Here is a 26,260-nt window from a genome sequence, read left to right on the forward strand (position 1 = left end):
ATGTGCAGTTATTATTGTTTGAAAACGATCAATGAATATTCCCGATTATTTTCAACAATCATATTGTACACAATTTTGTACATTCTATAACGATACAATCTTTCAAGTATAATCCACCAATAATGTACACACTAGATACGATCATTCGAACTATGCAGGAAGTGGCATGTACAGGAGAAAGTGTGTCCCAGAACAATCCATGATCACTGAATGACGGTACACACAATAGATTACGAACAATCATTGCCCAATCAGATCCGCCGGGACGGTCGTTCGTTTCCAGCGAGATTTCTCATTCGTTGGCATCGTTGACCAGTCGTTGTGCACTTTTTTGTTAACAATTACTGAACGATCTGTCGTGGTTTGTTCATTTCCAATGACAATTATTGCACGTGTGTGTATGCAGCCTAAGTCGGATAAAGGATCTCCTGCATGTCAGTATTTTGTGGAACTCCCATTTACTTTTAAAGCAGCCCTAAAGGTGCGTACACACTTCCAATTTTTATCGTTCCAATCGAACGACGAACGATCGATTGGGCAAAAAATCGTTGGTAAAAAAGTAACCAACGACGCCGACGAACGAGGAAACTTGTTGTAAACGAACGACCGGACCGGCGGATCGGATTGGACGACGATCGTTGAACATCGTTCGTGTGTACGGTCATTCGTTGATCGTCCATGGTCAGAGCATGCGTGATGAACGAACGTCCGTTCACTTTCCTGTCGTGCACATAGTTCCTCTATCGCTCAAACGATCGTATCTATTGTGTGTACAATATCTACGAACGATCGTGTCGTTACCTCTATGTGCAGGATCGGTGCTATACGATCGTTCGTATATATCGTGCAGGAACGTTCGTCGTTCGTTTTCCGACGATAATAATTGGAAGTGTGTACGTAGCTTAAGTCTGTTGAGACATTTCCTAATCTTGCACACTTAAGCTGCGTACACACGGCAAATTTTTCTCGCCCGATAATCGGTATCGGCCAATTATCGGGCGAAAATCTGCCGTGTGTACAGTCGGTCGTCGTCCATCGTCCGACGACCGTCCTGGCGGATCCATGGACGATGGACGACGACCGATCCTAATGAAAGGGAAGGGGAGAGCGCGCAGCAGGGTGCCGCTCCGTCGCTCTCCCCCTCCCCTCTCCATAGAGCATGAACGGTGCTGTATGTACAGCATCGTTCATGCATCGTGCAGTCTTTTCTCGTTGGAAAGGATCGTGAAAGATCCTTTCCAACGAGAAAAATTGCAGGTGTGTACGCAGCTTTAGAAATATTTGCCCACTTTTCTTTACAGATCTGTTTAAGCTCAGACAAACTGGATAAAAAACAGCAATCTTCAAGTATTTCCACAGATAAGATGGTGTATGTCTGTGCTCTGATTAGGCAAAAAAGTATATTCACCATTGTCATTGTTATGTTGGAAGGTGAACGTTCTTCCCATTGACAACCTTCTGGCAGGAAGCTACAGGAATGTGATGGTATTTTGTTCCATTCATTCTACTTTGTTGTTAGCTACAAACACACATCAGTGTGCAATAAAAGCATTTTAAGGGATCGTTCCCACTACAGCTGGGCACTGTGTTGTAAAAATGCAGTGTGTTGTGTTAGCGCAGCTCATTAAAATGAATGGGCTGCACTGACATTATTGCACATGGAACATAGCACGTCACACACAAAAGTATGTGTTGCACTGTAGTGCATTTGTAGGTTGTGTCTTGGTTGTATTAAAATGGAAGTAAACCAACCATACTCACCTGTCCCTATTCCATTGCAGGGTATAGGATCTTCAGCCATCTCAATAGACCAGGCTATTGATGATGTAATTCCTGCGCAGGTGTTCATTCATTCCTGGCTTGTGCAATAATGGGTATCAGGCACAGTTCAGCTTTCAGGGACATGGGAGTGATAATAGTGACCAGTCTTGTCATACATTTTTAAAAGTGGAACAATAGTTTATCTTTAACAATGAATGGTAACCCAACGCACCACCATATACTGCTCATTGCATTGCTGCACATTACTGCAGGGCGCTGGTAGTACCGGGCGCTAATTCTAGGCATGTACTCTGTAACATTCCTTCAATGGTATTATTAAAGGTGATTACAATTGTATTTATGATCAATTAAAATCCACCTTCACTGTGCTATCCATTTGTTCACAATACATGATTATGACATTCACCATTATATCAAATGAAGTTATGAGACACAGGTTTGGTTTTGATTTGGAAAAAGGATATTCAACATAAAAAAGGTTTGTGCAACTAATTTTGGATCAACAATCATGGAGGAGGGATTTTGGGATTTGGTGATCAGAACTGCACCCTGATATTTTCACATTACCATCTCTCAGTATTCAGTATGTGCAGGATTTCATGCCAGTGGCAGCTACTTTATTTTGGCATTTGGATTTATCAATTCAGCTCTGAGCAAGCCCAGTAATTGTTCACTTCCCCCAACAATGATCCTGATAAAGGAGGAATGGAAAAGTGTGATCTCAGTGCAAAGCTTCAAGCCAGGTTTACAGTTTGGGAACTTGTGATCACTAAAACTTGCCCAGCATAAATTCCTGGGGGTCACACAAAGCTTGAGATACACTCCTACCATCCAAAGGATGCACATATGAATATTGTTGTGTATTAATGATTTTTGTTGAGTTTGGAGAGTGATCAGGCACCAAAAAAGCGAGCAGGGAAGTGCTGGAACCTAATCCTGGAATCTGGGTGTTCCCAGAGGCTGGCCTTCCAATTGTTCTAAAGCATGGCCAGCCCCTCTCTGCTGCAGCCTAGGGAAGGGAGGGGGGAGGTGTGCATAGGGATCACTCACTGCCACTACAACTACACTGCAAGTCAATGGGAGGAAAGCGAACAGGGGGAAAGGAAGTACAAAAGGGAACAAGGCAGATCAAAAGACAAGAGGCGAGTAAACACAGTATGTGTGGGGAGGAGAGAGGGCAGCAGGCTGGCACAACACGACTGGGAACAACACACTGACCAGCTCCATCTGTTCAGCAGCTTGATTGAAGAGCAGTGCAGGCGGCTGACCGTCCTCATGGGAGTTCATCAGAGTCGGTAGAAGTGTCTCCGGTATCCCAGCACACTCCATTCAGCCCCCAGGTAAGATTGAGCTTATACAGACTCCATGCAGCTTGGAGATTTCTATTGTTTGTCTGTGCTGGACTCTGCTAACTCATTGCATTGCCATGTTACTGTGAACAAACCACCTGCAGCATGTGCCCAGGGGTGCTGTGACTTTAAACTCAGCACTAGAAAACTTTGACAAAACTTCTACAAAAGTTTTATGGTGGATGCAGCATCAGACCTCAGGCACCTAATCTCAGAATATTGGTTGTTTGTAAATACTAGATCAGCATTGTTTGCATTAAACATCAAATATTTTGACTTGTATAGAAATTTGCAGCTCTTGTCTATGTTAGCCAATAGGATGTCAGTTTGTGAGAAGTATGGAGTTTGGGACAAAGTGCTGCAGGTTCTCTCCTTTGTGTTATATCCTAGCTTGTTTGTTTTCATTATTTGTTATATCTTATAGAAAGGAGGGCTTATAGAAAAACTGATCTGGTTGCCTTTGGCAGCTGTTAACGTGTATTATCTGACGCTGAACAGAGTCAGCTGTCCCGTCTTTGTTCCACCCTTTTGTATTTTAGGTTTATCTTTGCCTATCCTTGAACAGGACTCTTCCTACTAACTGGGGCGTGATATCAAAACTGGACAGCATACCGGGGTAGAGGCTCTTAGCGACGATTTGGTGGATTACCTACAATCTCTTGGAAATGGAAACATGTTTAGTTGCTGGGCCAGCCATGGATGCTTCTTGGGTCTCTGGAATATTTGTTGACCAGCTTTGTGTTGGCTTATTTAGGATTTGTGCTGATTTAAATGGCCAAAATTCATATCGGCACGCCCAAAATGCAGCTTTCTCTTTTTTTTCTTTTCCAAAAATGCAGTTGAGAGTGAATACCAATGCATGAGCCAAAAATTGATTGACTCCCTAACAAATCGGCTTTAACTGTGATTGAGCAAAAAAAAGCACAATGTTGCACACAGGTGTACAATGTTTGTGGCATTCTGCTAATTGATTTTCTGATCCATTGGTAAAGTGCGGAATCGGGATCTGATCTGCCCATGTGTATCCAGAATCTATTTCCACTCCTTGTAAATGGTGTTGGGTCTTATCTGTGCGTTGGGTTAACGCCTGACCAGTTTTCTGATGCCTATTAGTGACCGCACATAGAACATGTATGATGTTACATAAAAAAAAACAGAATGTGTACAGGAAGGTGTGAATTCAGCCAAGTAATCCCTGGGAGGAAATGTGAGGGAGGGTTGTGAGACAGTCTTGAATGAAGTTTGATCTGACTTGCTCATCTCTAGCAGACAAATGTACAACACTGAGTCATCAACATGAGATAAGTCCTGGTGACACACCATGGTGTATGTGCATGGTCTGAGCTGACTGGCACTATAAGGATTAGGCAGTGCATGGCCGGTTGTGTTGGCTCAGGGTCACAGCTACACATGTACAAGTGACAATCCCCTATTAGATGGAGCAGACAGCAGGGCGCACATCTGAGGTTACACATGGCACCAGGCACGGGCAACCCCTCCCATTACATTATCAAGACGTGAGCTCTGTAAACAAGCCACAAAGGACACTCATGCCCTGGCTGCCATCCCTTGTCCTGCAGTCACTGTCTCTGTATCCATGGATTCATTGGCTGTGTATCCTTGAATTTCTGTGTCTATGATGCTACTTTCTGCATTCAGAAGCAAAGTTATCCAGATCCTGGTACTGTTGAGTTAATCAGGGCTGTGTGATATAGAGGAGCGCTTTGTTCCCGTCTGCACACCTGTTGTGGAGCCATGTTTGCAAACCTAGCTGTATAAATGTCAAATGTATTAGTTTCTCAAATATCCTCTTTATCTTAATCTGTTGGTATGTAAAATTATGGTTTATCTGAAGCTCCTAATCCGTTTGTATGTTCCTGTCCTTTGTCCTGAACACACAGTGATTGTGGATTAGATTCTTCCATAGGGGGTACAAATGTTCTGAGGCTCAAAGCTTGATGGTCAGCCACAGCAAGTTTCCAGAAGGTTCTGCGCATTCACTGGGTTTCAAGAAAAAACTTTGGCTGCCATTTTACAGGCCAACATTTTTAGTTTGGGATTGACGGAGAGAAGGATAGAACTTCTTTATCAGATTAAAGATTCACATGTTTTTCACTATGGCTGTCAGCCTCATTGGCCAGTAAGAATGTAAGTGTGGGGAAGGGGTGCAGACCTGTTTGTATTGGTGACCAGCTATGACTTTCAGAAGTGGTTTGGTAATTCTTTGGCAAGTTGACCTGTGTTTCAAGGGAACTTTACTTTGCATAATTGAATCTAGCAGACTGCAAGGACTGGTGTCATGAGCCCCAGCTAGAACCAGGGTGAATGACTACACTCACTAATTTTTTTTTTTTTTTGTATTTTTGGAGGGTACCACTGTTGCTTGTCACTCGAGTTGCTTGTCCAGTTGTATTTATCCTGTAAATAAAGTTGTATTTATCCTGTAAATTCCAATGATGATTCCTGATGAGGAATGAGCTTTGATGACATCACAGAACATGACAATGATTTAATCGCTGAAGAGGGCGCAGCTCAGTTGCTGATGCCATTTTTGTACTTGAAGAATAGTAAAGTAAAGCAGAACTGACATAAAAATATTGGTTCTACACATGTGCTCTGAGTCTCTTTATGGCAATGTAGCCACCGTGGGGTGAAAGTGAAAAGTAATTTTAAACTTATACTTGCATGTACCCAGAATGGAGACAGGTTCAGTTTAAATAACTACTTAAAGATAACCTCCAACCTTCCCTTCAGTCTTGCAGACTCCTCTCTTGTACTGTAACGGCTCCTCAGTGTGCATGAAAAGGTTTAGCAAGTCTGAGCCCACCACATTTCCTGGCAGATGGACATCCAGCATCATCTAGTACTTTCCTCCCCAGCCTTAATGTCCCAAGTTCACCTCGCACATTTTGGATTTTGAACCTTTTAAGCACAGGCTTGGCATCACTTGTGGGGTCCTAATACAAATTCATCTAGGAATGCCCACTCCTCCAGACCCTCCAGAAGGGTGCTGTAATGTTTCCAAAAATACAAATAGTTTATTTGGGTTAAAAAGGAAAAAAAAAAGAATTTTTGGTTTAAATATTTCATTAGCATGTTGATTAGAGGGAGCTTGAAATATTTATACCATTATGTAAGGCATCCGTTTTTGTTTTTTGTTAACCTGCAAAGGTAATCTGTATAAACTTTCGCTGTAAATTATTTTTTTTTCTCTAACAAACTTTAGAAACATACTTGTACATAGAACATAATGTGTCTCCTCTTTCCAGTCCACTCCTCATTGTTGGCCTGTGGGACCTGCCTCTACACACACCTACTGTGATTTAGTGATGACACAGGCTGAATCATAATGCTCACTATGTTATTATTCCTTTTGCTTGGAGGGGGTCATGAAAACAATGTTAAATCATTTCCAGCTGGAGATTAAAAGTATTACAGAGATCTTGCAATGAATTTACAAACCTGCAGTGTGAGATATGCAATATGCATAAGGAATCTGTGATCTCATTTAGTTACAGTCCGTGATGTTCTTTTAGTAAATGTTTCCTTTTCTGCTGATTTTTAATTTATTGATACGAGTTGGGTTGGTGCTTCTACTCTTTGTCATTCAAACCATAAGAGAATCAACAAAACATTTGGCTACGAGTGAAGCTCCATATTTTGGAGGAGGGGGATATCCTTCATGATTTTTTTTATTTTAGATGTTACACCTTTTCTTTGTTCTTTCTCAAAATGAAAGCTCACTGGTGGTCAATCTTAATAAATCCTTCTTACCAGCTCCAATGTTATGATAAGAAGAGGATCAACCAGGACTTCCCTGCAGTAGTGAGGACTACCAGAAAAAAGTAGGTGCACTGCAGGCCTCTGGTTACCCAATCACATGACTAAAAAATGAGAATAAGAATCCTAAATCCTGGTCTTTGTTAATTAGAAGAGTTAATACCATTCAATCACCAATTTGCCAACCACCAAGTTTTGTTACACCAGACCCTGCCAAAATATCCTTGGTCGCTCTGCTGGCTTCCATGACACTGTGTTACCCAAACCAGTGGCCGTGTTGTCAGTCGTAACTCCAAATCCTTTAAAGTGGAGATGATCATGGCATTGCAGGCACAGTGCTAGTTGCTACAGTTAAATATGCAGTAACCCCCAATATTGCTAACCAAACACTTGAAACCACTGCATTGAATAGAGATGGTCTAATTATGGAACAGTTTATTGTTATTTATTGGTGTCCTATATCTCCATCCTAAACAAATATTGGAGCATATAGTGAGCTTTATCATGTTTGATAGATTTTGCTTTTTAGTTTTCCCAAGTGGCCAGGACAGATCCAGAAAAAGACCTTGTATCGTTTCCTGGAATTGGGTTTTAAAAATATTCATGTTTCATAAGTAATTTAAACCAACTTGTGTTTTGCACAGCAAAATAAAAATGTTTATTTTTTGTCATATGTCCACAATCTGTCTCTATTGCGTTCTTCATGTTTTGTGCATCCCTTTTCTAAAAGAACATTAAATATTGGCCACAGACAAAAGTGAACATTCTGACCTGAATGCACAGTCTGTATCTCATGTTGTCTTTTGGCCCTGCTCTCCATGAACTGGGAAGGCTCTGGGTCATAGGAGTGTTTAGCAGGGAGATAAGGGAGCTGTGAATAGGCAGCCCCCACACCAGATTGTGTTGTGATGGAGGGGGGAGTAAGGGCAGACAAAAAAAAAAAAAAACTTTTCTAACCTGCTCAATGGTTGAAGAAATGTCTGTGGGCTCATTTAGCTTTGAAAATATCCGAGGCAAAAATGTTGCAGCAACAATTTTGTTTCTTCCCTTCATCTTATGTCCTAGGAAAAGGCAAACAGAAACTCATTAAGGATAATGGGAAGCTGTAAAACTGATAAAACTTACCAATGCAAGTATTGCCATCAATAGAGCAACTTTAAACCAATGTTTTTAATGCAAAATTGACTTATTCTAATTTATCGTTCATGTTACAAATATAGCTAACTTAAATCCTAATTTCAACATTGAAAATTTTAATTCAACTGACAAAGAACTTGTCTTGCCTGATTACGTTTTGATTGGCACTCTGCTTTAATATTGATTAAAAATATAAACAGAAGTTTTTGTTCAGTTTTTTTTTTTTTTTTTTTTTTTAAATCTGGATTTTTATAGATTTCAATGAAAATGTCATATATACAGGGCTTTCTTTATAAGCTTGATAATAAAGTTGGCCCTTAAGATGATATGGGTCTCCTAAATGCACAGTATGCTTATTCTGATTGTGTTTTCAAATCTTATGGGTAAGGCTTACTCATAAATGATAGGAAGATGCTCACATGTACAGTGCCATTCCATAGATTCAAATGATGTACATGTAGTCTGTGTTGGTTTTGTCACTCTTTTGACAATTGTGTAATAGAACAGGTCATCGTTTTTTGGGGGGCTAGATATAGAGAAGATGTAGATGTCTTTTCATAGTATTCAGCAGATCTTCCTATTTCTAGTTAAATGTCCACTCTTGTAATTCTCCAGGAAATTGCTTCTGGTTATTTAGTGACCTCCATTGTCTAAAAGGAAGATAATGAACAAAACCACTGCAGGGGTCCTCTGGTTTATCATGATACTCCTTGGTAATGGTTAATCCCTTGAATTAGATGGAGACTTTCTGCTGTGTTTTAGTCTTGTTTGCATTTGTGGTAGAGGCTTATGGATTCCTGTTCACAAACAGGTGTCCAGCTTGAATATATTTCCGTGTGAAGTCAGTAGTATGGTGATCTACATGCCCAGCCCTTACTAAAAGCAATACTTCTGCAGGGAGTTGTATGGAATGTGCATCTGCAATATGGTTTTAGTACCACACCATGAAGTTAATTTAACCAGAGCCCAGTTCAGCATTACCTTACTGTATGTAATTGTGATTTGTGTAGTTTGAATTAAACACCTTGAAAGTCATCCTATGAGGATAGAAATTTGGGGGCTGCCAATGCTGACTTAGATTTAAAGGTACATGGAAAGGGGAAAATCAGAGGCAGTCCTGCTTGAAGTCAAGCTTGTGTGACAACAATGTCTTCCTTGGATACAGTGGGGGGAAAAAGAATGTTATTTGCAGAATTACCAGGAGTAAATAAAATACCTCATCTAAGGGCTCTGCTGCATTATATTACATTTCTGGATTTGTTTTTTCCCTGTTGTCCATGGCCTTCTTGGCAGATGTTCTTTCACTTCCATTATCTATAGCAACCCAGACTTAAACTGGGAATACAAGAGAACATTATTATTATTATTAAAAAGGATTTATATTGCGCCAGCATATTACGCAGTGCTGTACAACAAATACGGGCTGCAGATGACAGACAGACACAGGAGGAGGAGAGGACCCTGCCCAGAGTAGCCTACAATCTAGAAGATGGCAACAAAATGGTTGTTGCATTAGTAAGGGGAGAAAGCCAGAACCTAAAGCTGCGTACACACTTGCAACAAATGTCATTGGAAACGAACGACCGATTTCTGAGAATCATTAACAAAAATGTGCACAACGACGCCCATGAACGACCGCCCTGTCGGATCTAATTGATCGACGATTGTTTGTAATCTATTGTGTGTACGGTCGTTCAATGATCGTGCATGTTCTGAGCATGTGTGATGAACTACCCATCTATCTATCCATACAAGATATCTATCTATACAGATATTTTACTGTACATCACTTCCTCCGGTGCACGTCACTTCCTGTATCGTTCAAACGATTGCATCCACCATGTGTACAATATCTTTGAACGACTGTATCGGTGTTTGCATGTACAGAATCGGCACTATGCGATCGTTCAATGATATTGTTCATAATTGTTGATTGTTTGTGTTTGAATGATAATTATTGAAGGTGTATATGTAGCAATTTTTTTTTTTTTTTTTTTACATTGGACACAATGACAGTGTTATCACCAGGGCAGCATGGCAAGAAAGTCTACTCAATGGGACATAAATGGCGTAAAGAAAATCAGAAAAATTTATAAAACGTCTCTGAGGTAAAAACTTTAAGGGCTAGGCACTGATTATTTATTATCTATGTGTAAAATAACTTGCTGTGCTGCACATTGAGCCTTTGTAGGCCTTACTGATTCACTTACATCATCCAAAGAGTAATCGTGTACCATTAGTCAGCTCCATATAATGCCTAAAGCTACGTACACACGTCAGATTTTTATTAAAAATTGCCGTGTGTACAGTCGGTGTCGTCCATCATCCGGACGACCGACCTGCCGGATCCACGGACGATGGACGACAGCCGATCATAATGAAAGTGAAGGGGAGAGCGCGCAGCAGGGTGCCGCTCCGTCGCTCTCCCCCTTTTTTTTTTTTTTTTTTTTTTTTTTTTTTTTAAATGGTGCTTTATCAGCTCTTCTGTCTGAATAATCCCAACTAGTCTACAAGTCTGTGCTGTGTTTATCTCACTGGAGAGTGTTGCACTAAATCGCATCATTACTGTTTCTACCTTGTGTTTGCTGCAGATAGGCATCAATGCAGAGTTTGTCCTGGTAAAACACTGGAGTTCCCTTGTTATTGGCTCAGTGATAAGCGTGTGTTAAACCCATTAGATTTATTGCTGATAATGTTGGAGCTGTGTACAGACATTGCAGTGATCTTCAGTCTGGCTTGGGTATAATTTCTTTCTTGGGCATAATTTCTTTCTTGGGCTTTGGCATGGGGCTCCTAACCACAATGGTAAAAATAAAATCTTCATGTTGGTTGCACAGGAATCTGCTAAACTGGGAAACTATATCCCCAGCAGATGACCACTGAATTGCTTCAGAGTTCATAGTCTGTTGTCTTATGGTCAGGCTGTATTTTGTTAGCTTACTGGTTAAAGATAAACTAGGGTGATTTGTCTAAGCACTTATCTTGATTTGGTGTTGATCTTGCAAGCATGCTGTATGGGTGAATGGATAAAAAAAATCATAAAGCTACGTACACACTTCCAATTATTATCGTTGGTAAACGAACGACCCTGCACGATATCTGCGAACGATCGTATAGCACCGATCCTGTACATACAGATAACGACACGATCGTTCGTAGATATTGTACACACAATAGATACGATCGTTTGAGCGATAGAGGAACTATGTGCACGACAGGAAGTGAACGAACGTTCGTTCATTACGCATGCTCGGACCATGGACGATCAACGAACGATCGTACACACGAACGATGGTCAACGATCGTCGTCCAATCCGATCCGCCGGTCCGGTCGTTAATTTCCAACGACTTTCCTCGTTCGTCGGCATCGTTGGTTACTTTTTTTACGAATGATTTTTGCCCAATCGATCGTTCGTTCGTCGTTCATTTTGAACGATAAAAATTGGAAGTGTGTACGCAGCTTTAGAGTTACATTTTCTAATGACTATACCTTGTCAGATTACCTTCAATAGAAATTTGAAACCAAAAGACCAGGTATACATACGGTCATGAGATTTATGTTGCAGGGGATAAACAGAGATCAAATTCAATGATCTTCCTTTTCAGCAGTGAGCATGTGCCCACAAGCATGGGCAGGTTGTGAACCCCAAAGAAGAACAGCTTACACTACAGGTGTGCTGTGAAATATCCTGAATGTCCGGAGGATCAGATTAGAGATGGTAGCCAAGCCATGCGCGGAGCAAGAAATGTCTGGCCTACACAGTTGCTACAAGCATACAGAGGTGATTTGCAAAATGTCTTAACACAAATACAAAAAAAAAATATTGAAATTGATGTAAAACATTCAGTTATAAACATGAATGGTTGTATGTGTGTTTTGTTTTTTACTTCTAATGTTATAATAATTGTAATCTAGCTTGATCCAGAATAACCTATGAATATGTCTGGAATTCTTCTGCTACAGTATACTTAGATGTTGGTTGTGCCAACTGCCAAGGAGATATTAATATAGATAGGAGCATCTTTCTGGGTTTTCTTTCAAGTCTGCCTCATGTGTCATGTTCTTTGAGATTTACCAGTATGGATTACTAAAATTGTGCAGAAAGACTGAACACTGAATGAAATGGATTAAAACTCTGTCTGTATCCAAGAGTGTATGTGGTCAACATCTTTAAATTCTTTGTCACCAGTCTAATCAGTCAAAATTTATTGTAAAGCTGCATACACACTTGCAATAAATATTGTTGGAAATGAACAACTAACAACCAATCGTCCAGTAATCGTTAACAAAAAAAGTGCACAACGACGCCAACGAACAAGGATTGTTGTTGGAAATGAACAACCGTCCCAGGGGATCTGATTGAGCGACGATCTTTCACTATCTATTGTGTGTACAGTCATTCAGTGATCGTGGATGGTTCTGCAGAACTCCTTCTCCTTTACATGTTACTTTCTGCATCGTTCAAACAATCGTATCTAGTGTGTGTGTACACTATTGGTGGATTTTATTTGAACGACGTGTTGTTAAAACATGTACAAAATTGTGCACAATACGATTGTTCAAAATAATTGTGTATATTCGTTAGTCCATTTTCTAACGATAATTATTGCAAGTGTGTACCTAGCTTAAGCTTTTTTAGTAAATGTGTTTTGACCTTTATGTATCTGACCTTTCTGTCTCTCATGGTAATCCAGTGGCTTCCATAAGAAGATATATATGTGGCATTTTGAGCTGCTAATCTTCATGTTTGTTCCATCTCTGTAGTTTTTTCAGCACCAGTTTCCTGGTCAGGCCAGGTTGAATGTCTCAATTCGTACATGGCTAGCACTGGAAGTTCCCGCTGTGAGTTGATAGTCCCTGACAGCTGGCTAGTTATAGGTTACCTAAGTGGTTTCCTGGTTTACTTTGTAATTAGTGCTGACCTTCTCTCAGCATTTGTTTTGTTTCACATTGGAGTAACAAGGACTCCCACTAAAACCCTTTCTGAAGGTTTGTTTTCTTTGCAGCCTCTGGGGTCTTGTAAACCTGTCAGATAGCTGTTATTGTCCATTGACATTGAAAAGCTGAAGCAACAGTCAGGAGCAGATTGTGATGGCCGCTAACAGGTGTGATGACTAATAACATAATGCAAAGGTAATATGGGAGCCCTAGACATAGGATAGTGGTTACTGGTACCAAAAAAGATATGGTCATCAAAAAGTATCCCTAACATAAATGGACAGGTTTATCATATGATAGCTAATTTACAGTGCCTTTACAAATACATTGTTGTATTGCAATTTGGTCATGGTCACTCAATGCATATAGTACCCATGTTGAAGGCCTTTTGGTTACATCAAAACTGAACGTCTCCGATAGGGTTCTTCCAGAGTTTGCTAGGGGTTCCCTAAGCAATGAGCAATTTGTGCCTCTCAGGTTAGTTTACCTGACATTAATGATTTTTTAGGGGGTTTTTGCAAGGGTGACATTCTTCCCACTGGCTACCACACCAATGTACTGTGAGATGTGGATATAGTAGGTAAATAAGGGGCTCCAAGGCTTGAGCTTTATTTCAGCGTTACCTATGTCAAAAAGTTATGAAAAGTTGCTTCAAACAGACTTGCCTTGCAATACTAGTCTGAAAGAATGCTTAATTCAGGTGAGAAGAAATGGTACTTTATCCATAATGAAGCTTTATGGGCTTACTTTTAATTATGTTCGTCTTTTACACTATGGAGATGGTTGGTCTGATCTTTCCCAGTGTTTTACAGTAGAACTGTAGGCCAGTAGGCAAAAACAGAGTATATGTTGACTTTGTTTAATTTCCTTCAGCCAATCTTGTATGTCTTGATTGACTTTTTTTTTCATGGATCACCTCCCTGGTAACATGACAGAAGTGATTTTTGCCCAATGAAATAGTACAGAAGTTAAAAAGGAAAGCAATGTGTTCCTTACCAGACAGCCCAATGGAACAGATGTGTGTTAAACAAACATTGGCTGTACTGAATGATACACTTTTAACAAGTAGGACAGTTGGCTGTATATATACACCTTTTTTTTTTTTTTTTTTTTTTTTTTTTTTCTTCATGCCATGATGTAACTGAACCAGATGTGGAATCCTGCCCTGCTGAAGTGACCCACACGAAGTATAAATAATATATTCCAAAAAAGGCCACACCAGTTATATATTGCAGGTAGCAGCTGCACATAGCACACTAGCACACCTAAATATTTGGGAGTTGTCTTTACCAAACTGTCTAATGCTGTTGGTATTCTAGATCTCCCATTTTAAACTTTACACAACCCTCTTACAAGTGCTGCTTTTTTTTTTTTTTTTTTTTTTAGGATATTTTTGTGGTGTAAAAGTCTAGGAAACATCTGGTCTGCGCACTTCTTCCCAGACTTGAAGCATACACATGAAAGTTAGTAGTGGTTTGGTGACAAAAACCTCTAGTCTGTAATGTACATAGTCTATACTCCCCAGAATATAGCAGGGGTCGTGCGTGCTTGTGAATGTTGCTTTATAGCGGACCTAGTCATTTAGCTTGTGCATACATCACCCTAGCAATTTGGCGAAAAAGAAAACCGCATACCGTTCTGTGGAATACTACAGCTTTACAAATAAGAGAGTTCTCTGTAGCTGAAGTAGCTCAGAGAGTAACCGCACTGACCCACTCTAGGAAGCCTAGCTTATGCCTTTATCTTCCTCCTTGTGATCTTTGGCAGGTCTCCCCTTGCTTTGTTACTTACTTTGTAATATGTACAGCACTGTTCAACTTTATGAAAAACACAGTAAAACTTTATAAAAGTATTTGTAATGCAGATCTATTGAGAGAGAGTTGTCCCAAAATAAATTACCTGTGCACAAATTCATGGATTGCAGCCGCCATTATGACTTCTTGCCTGTGTACTAGAGAAGTAGAATTGTATGCAGTGAGGTACAGATCAGAATACGTGTCTTTAAACCCTTGCGGAACACTTCTTTTTCCTCTACGGGGGAAAAAAAATGAAAGCAAAGGATGTGGGGTACAGACTATGACACAATATTTCTATTGTTGGTCCCATTGCTTGTATAAACTTTTGCAGTAATACATGACAATATGTTTTTGTGCTTTTTGTTCTAGTTATTCATGAATGTCACTCCAATGGACCTTTCCCAGCACACCACGGTAATGCACTACCATTCTTTGTGGTATATTGCTTGCACCATTTTTAGTGTTTTAGACAGCCATTCTTCAAGCGCATTCCACGGTACGTGTCCGTATGTGAAAGCGAAAAGAGACAAACAGCAGGGCTTGTACTTTGTTTCTAATATGTTGGTGTGCCTTTTACAGATGAACTTTTATATCTAATGAATAATTGAGCTTAGGTGAAGTACAGTCATTGTTCTTGAGCATGCCCACCTCCAACCCCATAGGAGATATGGCAAAGTCTGTACAGTGCTAGTTCTTTCCCACTGATCAATTCAGACAATTATTGAACATTTGTACATGTTTTAAAAGTCATACAGACTGTTTATTTTAGAATTTATTCTTCTCCAGTAAGGTGTTCAGTAATGGTTTGGATTGTACTGTCCGACATGCAGCAGAGGGAAAATCATTTAAAGGATGTAACTCTGTTTAACCTATAAATGTAAGTGAAGAGTAGCAGTTTGTGGCCCAAAATGAAGAGCAGCTTATCATTTCAAATGTAAATCTCCTCCTTCTGTATTTCTGTTCTTAAAGCTTTTCCTGGGGTTGTACAAAACGAGAGTCAAGCATCTAAAGGCAGCACTGAAGTCTGGTTTGTAATAATGTTTTGTCAGCCTGTCCCTGCAGGGCACCTGTTCAGTGAATCACTTCCAGCTGAGCATTTAATGAATTACTTATTGAGTCTCTCTTTTGGCTCCCTTAAGTTACAAAATGAAAACTGGTTTAAGCTTCAAACCAGACAGTGAAATGCATTCAAAGCAATGGTTCTAGTCACTTATAATTACCCTTAAGATCCAAGATTACTAAGCAGCCACCAAACATGGAGAATAAAAGCCCCATCCCCATCTAGTCTCACTGTTCTTCATGGAAAGTATCCTATTAATGTGGAAATGTAATTATAATTCTGTTCTTTTAACATGTCGCTGGCAGCTCTTTAAAGTGAGTTCAAACAGCTGGTGAATTTGAGAAATCTGGACAACAGGTTGGCTAATTACTCTATAACATTCTGTTTTTGTATTGGAGACTTTTAATGTTTTACTGTCATGCACGATTCCAGCTATTATAATGAGCAATGGACATATTAGTCTCTTTGAAGATGTTGTTAATGTCAGGTCTGTAGACAGGTTGCTTACTCCTAAAAGTTGGCTTGTAAAATTGAAATGTGTTTGTCAAAATGTTCACGTTGACATGAAATGATCAGTGAGCTAAATCTTGTCCGATAGAGGGCCTATTGAATGTGTATGGGTGCTTCTGGACCTGTGCAGATACCTACCAGCCTTCTGGCGGGAATAGTGTGGACCTTTTGCACATGTGCTATCCTTGCATCAGCAGTGTCTGCTCAGTGAACAAGCAGGCATGCTCATCTGATGTGATCATGCCTGTTCATGCACTGACCTTTCTCCACAACAGTCTTGTTTCTTCTTGTAACACTTTATTCACATTCAGTATTGTTGTAACACTTTATCCAGTTGCCTGGTTAAAAGAATTAGTAGCACAAATAAAATCTCGTCAGAAATAAAGTTGAGTGCTGTTCAGTCACTTTCAGCTGAATTTGTTCTTGTAATGTTGAAGATGTTTTACAGCTCTCCAAGTTGTTTCATTAACATCTTCAACATGACCCGAACAAGTCCAGCTGAATGTGAACTTAGCACTTGATATACAATGACCTGGATAAATGAGAACTTTAACAGACAATAAATGGTAAGGTGTGCAGTGGCCGATGCCTTATACCTTCAATACACATCTTCAGTTTTTGGATAGCTTGGTACAGAGTTTGTCTGCAGATGTAACCCACACATATCTAGGTAATACAGTGCTTTGTGGGTTCCAGTATTCTAGTAATCTAGTAGTAGTTACGCTGTAGTAGTAATATTATTATTTTTATTACATCCACATCCATGCTGGGATTGTAGCTGCCGATCCCATAATAGACATTCAACAGTTGAATGCTATTTGGTGTCTCTGTACTAAAGATTAGCAGTGGAAAAGCAGGCCTCTCTGGCCTCTATGTTATTAATGTCAGGAACCCAGTGAAGCATCTTATCATTTATACCTGTCCCTGGGATTTAGCAATTTCCTTTTTAAAGCTCTTGATTAATGAAAAAGTTTTTATGTCATCACAATAAAGCCCTAAGTGAACTTTTGGTCAAAGGATGAAGAAATCAATAATTGCATTTGTTTAGCCCATTCCTTGCTGCTGGATGGTCAAAGTTGCAGATAACAGATGTGTACCTGCTGTGCCGCCTAATATATCTCTTGCTGAACAACATGGACCCTATAAAGTGGAAATTTTGGTAGGTGTGTATTGTGTATAGTTCAGAACCGGTGCTGCAAATATTTTCCTATAGCTGCCTTATAAAAACATTCAATATACTGGTAATCAATGCCATGTTAAAGTTAGGACAACGTATGTGCTTTGAAGTGAGACCTAGGGCTAGAAATTTCAGGGGAAACATTTGCTACGACTGCTTTACAAGCCTGTAACAAACTCAATAGGGAGGGGTGGCGGTCAGACTGAAAATGTCCTCTCAGGGCTATGGATTATAATTATTTTCACAGGCCGTAGTGATGCTTTGTCCTCATCCTTTAACCCTGCAGGCAGCAAACTTGAATATACATAAGTGTCTTGTTTTATAGACCAGGGAAATGAAGAGGTAGGGAGTTTAGTGAAAACAGCTGGCTACTTTAAAAATGGATTGGAGTGGAAACACCTAAAAGAAGGAAGTAAGAAATTCCTGTGTGGTTTTTAACTTTCTTAATGATATCATAGAAACTAAAAGAATATTCTTGTACCTGCATGGCTCTACTACATTACCAGGTTAAATAGAATGTGGCAGGAAAAAAAACATGCCAAAGCTACCTGTTGTTAGTGTCTATTGGTAACCTCCAGCTATGAAAATGCTTCATGGAACCAGAACAAGTAAAGGAGTTCTGACATTTTTTTTTAGACCTTCATTTGTATCATTCTCTTCTGCATCACTAACTTGAGAGGGATCGAAGCTAGACCTCATAACATGTCGGTAGACACCTAGGTGTAACCATACAGAGATATGATGCAAAAGTGCCTTTTGTGTGGTTTTTGGTGATCCTCCAATTTAATAATGATCAGAGTTCACCAGCATTGGCCTTTTTCCCAAAATCTTTTTAGAAAGCCTGAGGTGCACATCTGCACTTGGCTTTATGCTTGAGGTGGGGACAGGTATCTGTCAGCAAATGTCTCATGTGGTTGTTGTAATTTGTTTTCTTTGTTTGGAGTTGGACTTTTGTGACATTAACATTTTGTGAGGTTTGTGTACCTTAAACGTGTCACTTTCATTACTTGACTTTTGAGTTATTTTAGTAGTTTTTTTCTTGGTTGTTAAATCCAGTCTCTGCCTTATAAGTGAACTTACCCCCTCATTGTGGGAAGCTTATTGTACTTGGACAAACTTCTTTTATGACGCACGTGGCTCACAGAAATCGCAGTGCTAAGCCACAATGAACTCCTTACCGAGTTAGCTTATAGTGTATTTTCTACAGATCTCCAAACCACATAGTTCACCAGGGATGAGGCCAGTGTGTATTTTACTGTATTTAGCAGATTCCCTGTCTAATATAGATATGTGCTAAGCAAGACTTCTTGTAGCTTTGGATGATGGTTGTTTACCATTTTAGCTGTGCTTTTTGAAACTTTTCCTTCAATTTATAAGTATCAATTTGTGTTTGTGTTGTGGGGGCAACAAAGAAAATGCTACTTTATTTTTTAAGTGGTTAAGCCTTAAATGCAGCTTGAAAAGTGTTTCTAGCAGTCCTTATTAACCAGTTTGGTGGTTTTTCTAAAGGTTACAAGGGGTTCCAAGAGTTGTGGGTCTTCCACCAATGTCAAGGAGACATTTTTTTAGTCTTCAACATAAGGGATTATGCTTTTACATTGATGGCTAATTAGGGCCATCTCAATTGGCTTATCAGACTGACCTAACATCAAAACTTTTTTGCGTTTGTGTTCACTTATACCTGCCCCAATGCATGCCAATAATGTTTACTCTAAAGACTACAAACACGCAGGTAAGTCTGTTTTTACATTTCTAGATATATTCCACTTTACCGATTTGCCAGACCCCAGTGCTGTTACATGGTGGAGTTAACATTTAGTGTACAGATGTTGAGTATTAGGAACTGGAAGTACTCAAGATGTTTCTGGACTGGTGACGGGTAAGTATCAAGCTCACTATAGACATTACACTTTGGCTGTACAGCCTATAGATTTACCTAAATTATGCACATAGGTCCTCAAATGTTATAAATGGGCCCTTGCACTTCCTAGCTGTTGGTAGGCTTAAAAGAAATTATACATTCGGCTTGTAAATATTTGTGGTGAGTTTAGGGGAGTGTTTTTCTCAACCAGGGTCCCCCAGGTGTTGTTCTTTGAGCAATGAGCACTTTGTACCTCTCAGGTCAGTTTAAGTGACCCCAATGGTGGCAATTAGTAAGAGTAACTTTCTTTCCAATGGACAGCAATGTAAGGGGCTTTCTTCATACTGACCACCACACTAATGTACTGTGAGCTGTGGAAATAGAAATAATAGCAGGGATTCCCTGAAGAACTGAAAGATATTTTGGGAGGTTTTCCTATGTTGAAAAGGCTTGTGAGGGGTTGCTATGGAGGGTTTTCTAGTTTTATGTGCACCATTTAATTTAAAAATTGTCTAGGTTAGTTTGTTTTCCACCCTAGGGCTATCCTCTTCGTAAAATGACAATAGTGTTATCTCCTGCTGGTATTTGAAGATACAGATAATGATTTGTGGAGTAATTGAAATAAGTTTTTGGTGGAACATTACTTTATTTTTGTCCAGTATCTATAAAGCTACATTATACTCCTCTGCGCTGGATTCCAGCCGTGGCTGCCTGCAGCTGTTTCCGTAATACATGTATTGATGTATGACAATTGTTTACAAATGCCTGCCACACCCGGGATCCCTGGAGGAAACCCTCCTCTGTCCACCGGACTCCGCTCCGATGTCGCAGCAGGCTGAAGCCACTCTGTCCTTTATCTGACAATGGAATGCATGAGCTCTGTACAACTGTTGTCTGTGTAGCAGTTGTGTCCCAAAAATAAGTTGTCCGAGTGTCTGCAGTTATTTATTTATTTTGAGGAGTGGCCCTTGTTGGTTCACAATAGCTTTGGACCGCTCGTACTGTGAACTTGGCTCTGGCCGGAGTATTTTTCCTGATACATTCTCTCTTATGCTAAGAATGTCGCTGCCCACAGCTTTTACTATCTAGCTTTGTCCCTGATAACAAGTAGAATCTTGCTAACATCCTACCTGTGTTGGTGACCTGGTCACCAGGAATCTCGTGTTATACCGTGTCATCATGACTAATATTTGTCTTAGTTTCTACAGCCTACTAATTGCTGACATTGCATGCAATAGTTTGACGTGATTGAGAGATGACTGGGTGTTCTAGAGGTGAAAGTGTCTGCAGTACAATCCATTCCTATACATAATTGCTTTAAAGCAGAAATCCAGACTGAAGCAATAATCTCAAGGTTTCATTTACATGTCTGTTATGGCTGCAAGCATCCGCCCATTGCTGAGGTTATTCTTCTCTCATGTAAGCATGTCCAGGATATTCACGCCTGTGTACAGAATTAGATTGCTGCTCTGCTCTGTGTTCGCACCTTCTTTTACTCTTTAAATGACTCATGTGGCACACAACAATGATCTTGATGCCCTCTTTATCGCATCCCTCCACTCTCTATTACCCTCTCTATAAAATCACAGGAAAAGCTAAAATATTTTTAAAAAAATGTAAAATAAACTCTGCTCTATTTTCACTCCCTACTTGAGATTCATTTAAATTGCTTGCAACACTGCCAACTTTTGCCAATTTTCTTAGCTACGACACCCAATTGTCACTTTCAGTTGTGGTATTGAGTTCCAGGTTTGAAAAGTTATCTTAGCCGAAAAGTTGGAAGAGCTCTTGGCATTCAGACAGGTATACCTTTTAAGACCAATCTAAATGCTAAAGTTCACTTTTTATATTTATTGGACTGTTCATTTTAATCTTTTATTCCTAAAGGGAACCAGGATATTTTCCCAGAAGATAAAGCGGATATAAATCGCACCTATAACAAACTGTAGGATCAGCCCTGGCAATATCTTTTAGTTATAAAAATTGAGCTGATTCAGTTTGGTTGTTTTTGATCATTACCCAGTGATCATTGGAAGAACTGGTAGTTAAATGTGGCCAGTGAATGGTGAAAGCTTCTCTGGTATAAAGTAGGGGAAAACAAAGGCAAGTGACCAGGAGAATTCTTCTGGGCCTCTAGATTCTCTCCTCTATCAGGAAAGTCCCACAGACACATGATGTTACCCCTTGAGACGGTGAACAGTTGGGTCAGTGCCTTTACTATTCATGTGAATTTCTATAGCATTGTTAGCTTTCAGTGTACTTCTCACATTGTGGTCACATTACTTGAAGGGACAATCATTTACTATACTGTACACTTTTACTAATAAAAACTGCCAGAGCAATCCACAAAGTAGTCAAATGATACTTTTGTGTTTTGTTGGCACTGCTGACTGGAAGTATATAAAGCTCAAAACAACACCATTTTCATAAGATCTTAATTTTAAGCAATGAATGCCAATAGGAGCTAAAATGTTTGTTATGGCAGATACTAGATGTAATAAAACCAGTAGGCTGATTTTAGGTTTCTGAAATCAACTCATTTCTGAAAACGCTTCCCTTGTTCTTAACTGTGGTCTGTTCTCCTACCATTAAATATCCTACTCCGTGTTTTTGTTTTGTATTCCAAAAACATAATGTTAGGCTAATTGGCTTCCCTCCAAAATTGACCTTAGACTGTGGTAAAGACATATGTCTGAGGTAGGGACAGCTAGTGACATGACTATATTTCAGTTTTAAAATCACACCCATCACTGGTATCTTACTGTAGTGAGAAGTTTGCTTTAGGTGTCTTATTTTGGAATGGTACTTTTGGAATTTTTCTTTAATTATGTGAATTGCCAGGCTTTATGTTCCCATTCCTACATAGCACAAATGTCCTCCATTAATGTTCGTCAAAATGAACCATGGGAATGTCAAAAATGCTGTGTGACATCTATCTGCAGGCGGTATGCATGGAATAGGATGTACACCAGCCATTTCATGGTGGTTAGACATCAATTGCAACTCCATTCTCAGATGAAACCTAAGCTGCCATTGGGTGGTGTTACCATTTGATGAGGTGGAATGCGGATAATGTAGACAGCATATTTCTTGACAGCATCTGATGTGAATGGTTTTTATGTTTGTATTCTGATATCAGCATTGATTGCCTTTGCTTTCATCTGAATCCCCAGTGTGACATATGACATGGACCCTGCAAATTGTGAATGCATTATAGTTGGAAGCTGCACATCTCAGTAAAGGCTTTAGCAGAAAGTGGATATCTTGTAAATCAAACTAAAGGAAAAATATAGAAGCCACCATTGCCGCTCCAGAAAATACAAGTTGCCTGGCTTTAGAATTTCATAGGCAATGTGACTTGCTTTATGTTGGTGGCTAACTCAACCACTGACCTCAATATACTTGCCTTACCCTATCTTTCTTGGCAACGACTGATAACAATTGCTGTGTTGGTGACTCCTTGAGTTGGTGCTCGGGCCTAGTGATTACCTTCTAGCCTAGGCCACTTCCACATGGCAGTAGGGCATTTGTCCCCCAGGTAATACTGTAACATTGGTGGTGGAGGAACAAGGGGCTGCAAAGTTTCCAAGGTAAGGTTCGTATAAGTGTGTTGTAGATCCCCTTATGGAATTGTGATTGGAAAATTTAGTTGCAGATTAGAGTTCTGCAAGCAGCATGGTGACCTAGCAATTATCGTTGTCACATAGCAACTACAGGGCGCTACTTTTTATAACAGGATATGATTGTTTGCAGTTTGTATGTTGTCCATGTGTTTGCTTGGGATTTCTGCCAGCGTTACAATTTCTCTAGAAAGTGTACAGCAAAGTCAATTGGCTTCTGACGAGCGCTCCTCTGGGCTAGGGACCAGTATGCTTTTTTTTGAAGATCATAAACACTTTACTTTTAGAAATTATAGAAACTATTTTTTTTCTCTAATATTTTGGGTCTCCGTACTTGGCATTTTGTGTGTTGATTCAGTGAAAGCCTAGTGAGGCCTAATTGATTGTCTTTGCTCTACTGGTCTGTTTAATTCCTGGGGGTGGTAGAATTTGAAGGAAAATGTCTGTAGCAGGTCTCTAAGGCAGATATGTCTGCTGGCTGTCTCCAGCTGGCCACTCATTAGCATTCTGAAGATTTGATGAGTGAATGATTGTAGGCGTTGAATCGAGTCTTTGACCTGAGATATTCATATGACGGGACTCTTGGGCAGAAGCCTGCACACACACTGAGCATGACTAGCTGGAAAATGGATGGTATGAGAAAGTAGGCGCAGGATTAAGACAATCTGTGCCGCCTCTATTTATAAACTATCAGCACCTTGGCGAGAGATGTCTGTGAGGAACAATGGATATATGCTACAGTAACCACAGGCATGTACTCCATTTTCTAATGAACTATCCAGGTTTATGAAAGTCGAAAATATGGTAAATGAACATTCAAGATTTATTCGATTCAAAATATGCAGAAAAAAAATGGGACTTAATTGGCACATAAATAAAATAAATAAAAATAAAAAGTAACAAACTTTTTGTTTAGAAAATATTAAAACCTGAATAAAAAATTGTGCCGTCTTGGATTTTAGGACAATTGGCATAATCTGAATATCAATATTGCTCCTAGATCGGACCATAGTATATCAAATGATTTAACAGCTAACCGTATAGCATCTCACAATATTAACGTGTTTCACGGTCCATGCTCCTTCATCAGGATAATTTCTTGGTGTTTATTGCTTACTGAACGGAGTACATGTTTTCTACTTGAACAACATATATCCATAGCAATCAATATAATTGTTGCAATTCCTAGAATTCAGTTGCAGGGCTTGTCACAAAAGAAAGAGTTAAATAAAAGTTTGTTTTGTTCCTATGAGAACTTTGTGCCGCACAATGGCCACAGTCAGTAATATTGCACAACTGAACCTTGCTTGAGCAGCTTAGTATTTGTGACTGCAGTTAGTCCATGTTTACATTTGGGTTGTAGGTTGTTTGCTATGACCATACCCCATTCCATTTGTATACTTGATCCATTACAGCTGCTGACAGCTTCTCCATGTGACTGATCTGATTACTGAAATGCTAATTGACTTCTTGATCTCATGTTAATATTACTCTGTACTTGCTTTCTTCCACTTCCCTTGATATCTACTGGTGCATGCTATAAACAAATGCATTGCTTGTTTGTGTGAATAATATCATGGCTTCTGTCCAACACCTGATTTCATTTAGTACTTCTTAGATTTACATTACAGTAATTTATGAACCATCAAGTGTCTGCCTGCAAACACGTACTCGGTCTGTTTTAGAAGCCGGGTTTTTGTTATTGTATCGGTGTGATAAGTTGGTGCTGTGGAAATCCTTCAGAGATGCAAAATGTCAACCATGGTTTGATAAAGCACAGTCTTGCTGTAAGGTTGAAAAGTAATTAGTTCTCTGAAAAATCACATTTTACATAGATGCTCTGTATGAAATATTCACTTGTTAATGTAAATAATAAAGTTGACTTCTAGTTCAATAAGTTACTGTTTAAAAAAAAGTATTAAGCACTACAGTATTTTTTACATTTTTATATACTGCTGCTCCTGATCACTGCCTATCTTAACCACTAGACAGGTCACATAATAATAATAATAATAATAATAATAATAATAATAATAATAATTATTATTATTACTACTAATATTAAGTGGGTTTTATATGGCACCAGCATACTATGCAGTGCTGTACATTAAACAGGCCTCATTATTTCTTTTAATTAACAGGATTTATAAAGCACCATCATATTACGCAGTGCTGTACATTAAGTAGGGGTTGACAATATAGACTGTGACACAGGAGGAGAGGACCCTGCCTCGAGGAGCTTACAATCTAGGAATGCTCATTTCTGCTGCACCCTTATCCACTAGGGCTGGCCAGGGTGCACTTGCAGGTGTTGCGTGGCAGATGCAGCCATCAAAAAATGTAAGGATTGGGGTGGGGGGGGGGTTTCAAGAATGAAATGCCAAGCAATAAAAAATCTTGGCAAGCAAAAGACCCAGCTAACACGGTAAGTGCTGTGGTGACTTTAATCCTGCCTGGGATTCCAAAAAGCCAACCAACATGTACAAAGAGGCATGCAGAATCTCCCTTTTTCACCTTCTGTAAATGTTTCTAAAGAGAAAACCAAAAATACAGTATATTGAAGTTAACCAACCCTTTAGGCTTCTTCTCCTCTCCTCATCCTGTTGTACTTGACATAGATGGGAAGGATCCTGTAGTCCTCCGATCAACAAAATTGATTACAGTGCATCAAAAGCAGTGAGCACAGAACGGTATCAGATGACAGGATTTCTGCCAAAAAAACTTGTATGCATTTTTGCACTCCTCAAACAAAAAAAAAAATGCTTTCAATGGTAAAACAAACAAAACAGTAAGTCCAAAAAGTAAAAGAAGCTGATTGTCAGGGTTTACATACATTTTACCCAGCAGCTGAGACGTGTAGGGACTAAACATTTTTAGCTTACATTAAATTTTTAGTGCTAAATGCCCTTCGGAATTTAACAATAAAAAAATGTAAGCTAAAAATGTTTCGGAAATATTAATAATTTACCTAAACTAGATCAATATACTTGAATAAAGCCCTTTATTAGCAAACAGAATTGTACAAAGTATGGCTCACCAACCTGCAGTATTTGTAATTGTATAATTGGGGTCTTACTATTGGGTTTAATGGATGTTTTCTTCTCACTTGTAGACTGAGATACCTATGAAAGAAGGTGACATCTACCAGAAAGTAGAGGGTATAGTCATCCTGTATATATGTATTGTGGAATTGGTACCATCATTGTGTTACAACATGGTACCAAAGGTATTTGGATTTGATTGTTTCCT

The 26,260-nt window shown here is 39.4% G+C and overlaps 1 protein-coding gene across 3 annotated transcripts in view; it reads left to right on the forward strand.

Annotated features, from left to right (window-relative positions):
• PLEKHA4 (pleckstrin homology domain containing A4) overlaps window positions 1–26,260 on the forward strand; it is a 102,996-nt gene that overhangs the window by 42,740 nt on the left and 33,996 nt on the right. For 2 of the 3 annotated variants that reach the window (XM_072425475.1, XM_072425478.1), the window contains exon 1: window positions 2,815–3,122. The exons of the other annotated variant lie outside the window; for it this stretch is intronic. The gene's annotated coding sequence lies outside the window, so the exon portion shown is untranslated. Of the gene's footprint in view, window positions 1–2,814; window positions 3,123–26,260 lie in introns of those variants that run through there. 3 annotated transcript variants of the gene reach the window in all.

Source organism: Pyxicephalus adspersus, chromosome 11 (assembly GCF_032062135.1).
Source record: "Pyxicephalus adspersus chromosome 11, UCB_Pads_2.0, whole genome shotgun sequence".
In the NCBI taxonomy this organism is placed as follows: Eukaryota; Metazoa; Chordata; class Amphibia; order Anura; family Pyxicephalidae; genus Pyxicephalus; species Pyxicephalus adspersus.